We start from the raw sequence: 7,329 nt of genomic DNA, 5'->3' as shown, positions 1-7,329 counted from the left end.
AAATAGAGGGTACAACAAAACGTGGTTAGTCATATGGAAAACCATAGATATACATCGTAGAACATTCAAGTTCTATAGACATGTATTGGTTTAATTTAAGCATGAAAGCTACAGGTTTCATGTGATAAGCTTTGAATGAAAACTTCAGGTTTCAAAGGCATTAAATTCAAAACTATAGGTTCGATTTAGTTATGAATGTTTAGTTCATATAAGGGTAACTGCAAGAACACATAATACAATATACATTAAAGTGTAGTAGATTCGTGGACTGCTCCAGGAACTCAAGTGTGAGTGCTTCAGGACTGTGAAAGATATTCAACGGTTCAAAAAGATGAAATAATTTATTCAAATCGTTAATGCCAAAAAGTGCGCTTCAGGCCAATAATTTTGGATTAATTGTCAGATTAATGGACTGCTGGTCATGTTAATTAATTCAATAGATTGAGTCCATTCAGGGTCGATTGTAGAAGCAAAAATAATTATAACATGCAAGTTAAAATTATTTAAAATGCCAAAATTAGCATTGGGTTTGAAATACCATAGCCTAAACACGATAGGCATGGGTGTCGTGGGTAGGGCAAAGCCCTATATGGTTTATTGGGCTCGAGTGGCTGCTAGAAATAGCCCAAATCATGGCTGCAGGCCAAGAGCAGATTTGGGTAAGCCCAGTCTTAAAGGTTGGCATATTTGGGCTAGGGCAGACGCAGGGGGCAAACCCAAAGGCTTACGGGGGTGTGATAAAACCCCAGCTATAGCTGGGTTTCAAGTTTGGGCCACATAGACAAGCCCAGCCCCATGGGCTAGTTGATGGTATTGCAGACTGTGGCTAAGGCTAAGCCTAGCAGCAAAGCTGCTGGCATAGGCTAAGATGAAGGACCAACCAGTATGGCTTTAGGCTTGCAAGTTTGGGCTCAAGTCTGGACCTGGGGCTTTAAACCCGTGAAGCAGGCAACTCAGGCTGAAGCATGGTTAGGCCTGAGAAAGGTAGCGAGCCTAGAAAAGTTGCATGCAAGGTCTAGGGTGTCAGAATGACACCGTCCCAAGGTCAGTCACCACATGGCTGGGCTTCATTTCAGCACGATGGTGCTGCGGTGGTGCCGTAAAAATCCTAGATTTTTTTTTTTTTTTTGAATTCTAGGGTTAAAAACCCTAATTGCTTCTAAATTAATTTCGATTCTTTGACTCACAATTCCATATAGCATAAATGCGTAATGCATGAACAAATATATATATTGACAAAATATATGAACATATATACGATATATATAATTGGAAGGAAAATATAAATATAGGGGGTTCATGCATCATAGGGAATGTTTTCATGCTTTAAGGCTTTTTCAAATATCTTAATTTATTTTAGAAGAACCTGATTGGCAGAAAACGATTGAAAGCCTTTGAATTTGGTAGAAGAGAACATCCTCCTTTGATCATTTAGTTTCTTAGCTTATGGTAAAAGCATGTTGATAACGTGTTATAGGTCTATTTGACTAAACTGTATAAAGGACAAAGAGGGAGAAGGGCCAACAACAACAAGAGAGAAGAGAGAGATTTAATTATGAGGTGTGTGTTGTATCACCCCTTTATGTCTTTATTTATAGCAGTATGATAGGTAGAATCCTTACCCTTTTAGGATTACATCTCTTAATAGGTAATCTACTCCTAATAGGAATATACAAGATACTCCTAGATACACTGGGATTTACAAAACACATTCCTAATCCGATAGGACTACAACAAGGGGTACTTTGATCCATGTCCAAAAATTAAGCTGTTGTTGGATTTAGTCCAGTTTCCATAAAGTTTTAATTTATGCATATTTACTCAAAATTTTAATTTGATTAGAGTTGCAAAATTACTAAATAATTTTTTTGTGGTCAATAAATTACCAAATAACTAGAATAAAGTCGAGATCACTTTTGTATGATAAAGTTATAAAAGGCACTAGGCCAGTCGAATGATGGGCAAGGACCTAGGTGGTGTTACTCAGAGGGCAACGGTGTCATAGAAGATGGCGACAAGCATGGATCACAAGTGAGAGATCCTAAAAAGCACGAGGAGAAAAAACTCCAACGAGATTCAACTGGAATCTTAACGGGATTCATCGGGGAAGACGAGGGTGTCACATAGGACGATTGTAGGTCGTCGTGGGTGGTTGAAGATCATAGATCTCGATAGGAAATAGCACAGAGGTGATGTGAAGAGATCGAGGGACAAAATGGCGTCGTATAGATCTTTGTTGGGTTTGGATATTGGCTTGACAGCTCGGCTAATGGCTTCAGGCTATGACCTAAGCAGTGGCGCTCAGCGCTTGAAGCAGCTCGACCTAGGGAGCTCGACGACGTGGCTCAATTTAGGGAGCTCAGCGATGCAGCTAGGCTCGAAAAAAGAGTTTTTTCTTCTAAATTGTGCTAATAACGTGTTGTGACCTAAAATCTAGAGAGAAAGAGATAAATGCGATAAAGAGAGAATATGGAGAAATGCAAGTGGAGGCCAGTTTCCTTTTGGTTTGACAAATGATTGGATGAACCTATTATTAGCCTTTCTTTATCTTCGATTATTTCACGTAAGGTTCTTCCTCGGGTTTCAAATGTTATTGAAGCACAAAGTTGGTCTTTGCCAAATTATTTTACAAATTCATTCCCTACAATTGTGCAACATATTTTACGTCTGCCTTTGCCTTTAAATGTTGAGGATGACAAATTGATTTGGGAGCCCTTATCTACTGAGAATTTTCTTTTTAATCTGGTTGTCACCTTATTCGAATAAGACATAGTGATTGTGTTGGGCTGAGGTTATCTGGCAACTTTTATTCTGCCACGACTACCTATTTTGGCTTGGAGGTTTTTTCATGATAAACTTCCTACAGAGGGTGCGCTGCAACAATGTGGTATTTCTTTGGCATCCATTTGTTGTTTATGTCGTAATTCTGAAGAATCTACTACTCATCTTTTCTTTGGATGTCGGATATCTAGGCAATTTTGGAGGTGGTTAGCATGTCGATTTGGTACATCTTTGCCTCTTTCAGATTCTTTGGCTATTTTTTGGAATGTCTATGTCTGTAAGCCCTTTTCCAAAACAGTTGCACAATCTATGGCTTTTTGCGGGTCTTTCTACTATTTCAGTTATTTAGAAGGCTCGAAATAAGTTTATTTATTAGGGTCGTACATCCAATCTATTTTCATCGTCTTTGCATGTCTATCAATTTGGTGATTGTTCATGGTGGAAAGTTTATTTCTGGTTATTCTCAAGGTGTAATGACCGGTTCCCAGTTTTATGGTTTTTATAATTGTGAACATATGAATTTACAAAAATGCCCTTCGAGATGAAATCATTGACTTTTGTTGACCTTCGTACCGTGCAACGTATGACCTATTCTATCAGGGGCCGTTTGTTTACCTTCTTTAGCTCTCACTGAACTGGATAGGATTAGAGATTAGTGCAATCCATGTTTGTTCGCTCGTAGGACTAACTTTAGTGGTACTAGGGATGACTCGCCTTGACTAACAATGTCACTAGCCGGTCTTGGCATGTCCCTCTCCCCCAAACTATGTGACTAGCTAAGACGCATCTCTCTGTTCTTGCGCCCTGTCTTCACTCTTGTGTGCTCTCTCCATTGCTCTCGTTTACGTCATTTCCATCTCTCATCGCCCCGAAATCAGATCACGTCATTTCCCTCTCTTTTCTTGTCTGCTCTGCCGATGTCGGACTGCACGACCTAACCTCGAGAAGGTGAGATTTTGGACTAGTCGGTCTTGGTTCGTAACCCAGACTCAAGTCAGGATCGGAATTAGAGTGTCATTGTTAGGTATACAAGGAACGTAGCTGCGATTTCAATTTCAATTGAAATTGAATTTTTGATTATTTGTGTTTTGGGAGCTTTATCGATTCAAATGGAAGAGAAAGATGTGGTTGGAAGTAGTGGAATTTGGATAGAGAGCTTTATCAATTGAAATGAAGGAAAATATGTGATTATTTTTATTTTTTTTTTGTCAAAAGGTAAGGAAAAGCTGTGATTGGAATCTATAAAGGTTGGACAGAAAAAAAAAAAAGGAAGGGGAAGATAGGTTTCAGGGGTGTTCTAGAACAGGAAAAAGAAATAGAAATTTTTTTTTTTATTATCATGCTTCTTAGTTCGACACTTCACCAAATGCTTCATTAAGCTAGTCTAGCTTAGTCTAGTTTAAGCCAATCCATCTTAGTCCCTGAAGCTAGTCCAGTCCGAGACAATTCGATGCAACAAATGCACCTTTAGTGTTTTCTTGTAGTACTCGTCGCTACGAACGCGTAGGTGTGAACGAAATCGAATTTTGAGCTAAAATGGAGATATTTTTTGGGTGTGTGTGTGGGGTTTTGTAACCTGTGAGACCCATAACCCCACTTCCCTTTCTTCCCGTGTCTCTCTATCCCCCCAACACTTTGAGATTCTCTTGAATCTTTTATCTTTCTCCTAGTTTCTCTCATCCTAACTCTTTCCTTTCCTCTATCCGCAACCTTAGGCTTCGAGTCACATCGATGCAATCACGCAACTCCGACGACAGCTTCGAGATCCTCTCTTCCTCGTGAACCAACGCCACCTTAATTTCATATCTCTTTCTTTTCCTTGTCTGTGCATGCTGCAACTAGAAGCAGATAACTCCACTCGCCATTGTCACTATTTTTCTCCGGTGAGTTCCTTAATGTTCTGACTTGGGTAAGGTTCGAGGATGCTTAAAAGTCTCTTTTAATGATTTCTTAGTATGAATTCTGAGTTCTTTGTGTGTTTTGTTGTTGAATTGCTACCTAAATACTTTGGGGGGAACTTCCCTAGTTTTCAGCAAGGAACCCGGCGACTTTCGAGCAATTTTTCGGCTAACTCCGGCCACAACCGAGGAATCTAATGGTATATTTTGATTCCTTTTTCTCAGGCTTTAATTTGATATGTTAGATTTTTATTTTTAGTTGAAATTCGAGGTTGAACGGAGCTTTCAAATTTTGGCTTTCTTCTTCGTTGAATCCGACCTGAATTCAAGTCGACCTAACTCGAAAACCCAAAGAACCAACCCAAAATCGGCCCACTCATTTGGGCCATACAACCTAATAACCCAAAGCCTAACTCAACTAACCAGGCCCAAACCCAATCTGAAATCAAGCCCAATCCACTAACCTGGCTCATTAATCCTAGCCCAGGCCCAACCCAGCAACCCAAGCCCAGATTTGACTCAGATCCGACCTGACCTGAGCCTTCAACCCAGATCCCATTGTCGACGTGTGGGAGTGCATAGAAGGCTATCGTGGCCGGCAAGTGGAGCACACGCTCCTTCGCCGGAGGTACTGTGCTTCGCTGCTGTCCACGGTGTGGCGGTGTGTGCCGCGGCGCATGGCCTCCTGGGCCGCCGCCCCGTGACGGCAGCGCGTGGGGGAACTCGAGGTCCTTCCTTAGGTTTCTCGACATGCTGAATCTAAATCCGCTATTTATTTTCCCAAATTCTATCGTATTAGTAAAGTTTTATTAAAAGTTCTCTATTTATGTTTAGGTGTATCGATGGAAGGTGACACCGTCTTCTCTCGTTCGAGTGGCGCTTAGGTAGTGGAGCACTGTGAGTGAACCCCTTCTTAACTTGCATGGTTTTATAAAATATTAGCCTAACATGCATTTCATATTTCATGATTTGAGTGTGTTTTATATTATGCTTTACAGACTTTTATATTTATGATTTATCGAATATTACGTTTTACGAATGGTTATGAATTATTGGATTTGCGTATATGAATTTCTATGGATTTTGAATATGACTTATTTTACGGATTTATGAATATGAGATTCCATGGATTTACGGATATGAGTTGATATGGACTTATGAGATGAGGTTTTGAGCTTTTGAGCTTTGATGTCTATGGCCATAGGACACAGTTGAGGATATTTATGCCATACCCCCAACTTCATTGGCAAAACCAGTGTCGGTGTGAGATGTGTGTGTGTGTGTGTGTGTGTGTGTGTATGATTCTTCTCTGTTGTAACCCAGAGTTGTACAATTTCACCTTCAGGTGATAGGGCCTACCATGTTTCTTCATTGGCGTAATCCAATGTCGTACAACTTCACCTTTGGGTGATGGATAGGTTATGCCTTCTGGCGACTATGATACCACTAGTAAGTACAACATTGATGAAATTTATGGATTTGCCTTTGGACGGTGATAACACCTGATAGGTGCATTATTTATCATATTTTCATATTAATTATCCCTAGGTTTTGTTATGGAATTGATTATAAAAGAGCCTTATTACTTTCATTTTCTTAGGTTTTGATGCAAGGCCAATTGGAGAAGGAAGTTAAGAGACTAAAGACTGTTTTGTCCAAATGTCATAATTTTCCATGAAGCCATTCATTCCAGTTTCACAAATCAATCCCCGCAGAAGTTGTTTTCCCGTCAGAACTGCGCAGCTGTAAGAGAATGAAGATTTGAAGGCTTTCCCAATTTTTCCTAGTGGTGTGCAATATATGCTTGGAAAGATAAGATATAAAGCTACATTTCTGATATTTTTACAGAAGATAAATCGACCCCAAAACTGGCATGCAAGACTGATGACGAGTTTCCCAAGCCAAGAAAGATTCTTTGCTAGTTTGTGTCATTAATTGTTTAGGAATTTGTTTTATTTAGGAAAGTTTCTCCCAAACCTTTTAGGGTTTTTCTAGTATAAATAAGGTGCCCTAAGCTCTCTTTATAAACCCCCCGCATCCCCGATACCATCACAGAAGAGAATGCTTTTGTTTTGTTTTTTGAATGTCTCTATTCATCTCTCAAGGATGGATTTAGAAGATGTTACAATCCTATCACTAAGGAAAGAAATAATTTACATAAAATCATAATAAACTACGAATCCCAAGACTACAGGAATATATACACAAAAGTCAACACTCCCCCTCAAGTTGGTGCATATATATCACACATGCCCAACTTGTGTAAGAAACTTGAAAACTTATGACTTGAAACAGCCTTTGTGAGGATATCTGCCAATTGATCATCTGTTCTTATTACCGGTACCTCAATTATCTTCCCTTCCAATTTTTCTTTGATGAAGAATCGGTCAACTTCAACATGCTTTGTTCTATCATGTTGTACCGGGTTATGTGCAATGTCACGGGTAGCTTTATTATCACAAAACAATTTCATGGGTTGAGCATGTTCTATACCCATATCCCTTAGCAAAAGCTTAAGCCATAAAATTTCACAAATCCCCAAGGCCATACCTTTGTATTCAGCTTCTGCACTGGAACGAGCAACCACATTTTGTTTCTTACTTCTCCATGTAACCAAGTTACCCCTAACGAATGTAAAGTAACTTGATGT

Source organism: the organism of the source record quoted next, unplaced genomic scaffold (assembly GCF_019419815.1).
Source record: "Pyrus x bretschneideri cultivar Hongxiangsu unplaced genomic scaffold, Pyrus_bretschneideri_v1 Contig12, whole genome shotgun sequence".
Classification (NCBI taxonomy): domain Eukaryota; kingdom Viridiplantae; phylum Streptophyta; class Magnoliopsida; order Rosales; family Rosaceae; genus Pyrus; species Pyrus x bretschneideri.
The sequence above is the reverse complement of the archived record's forward strand: the minus strand, read 5'-3'. Positions refer to the sequence as shown.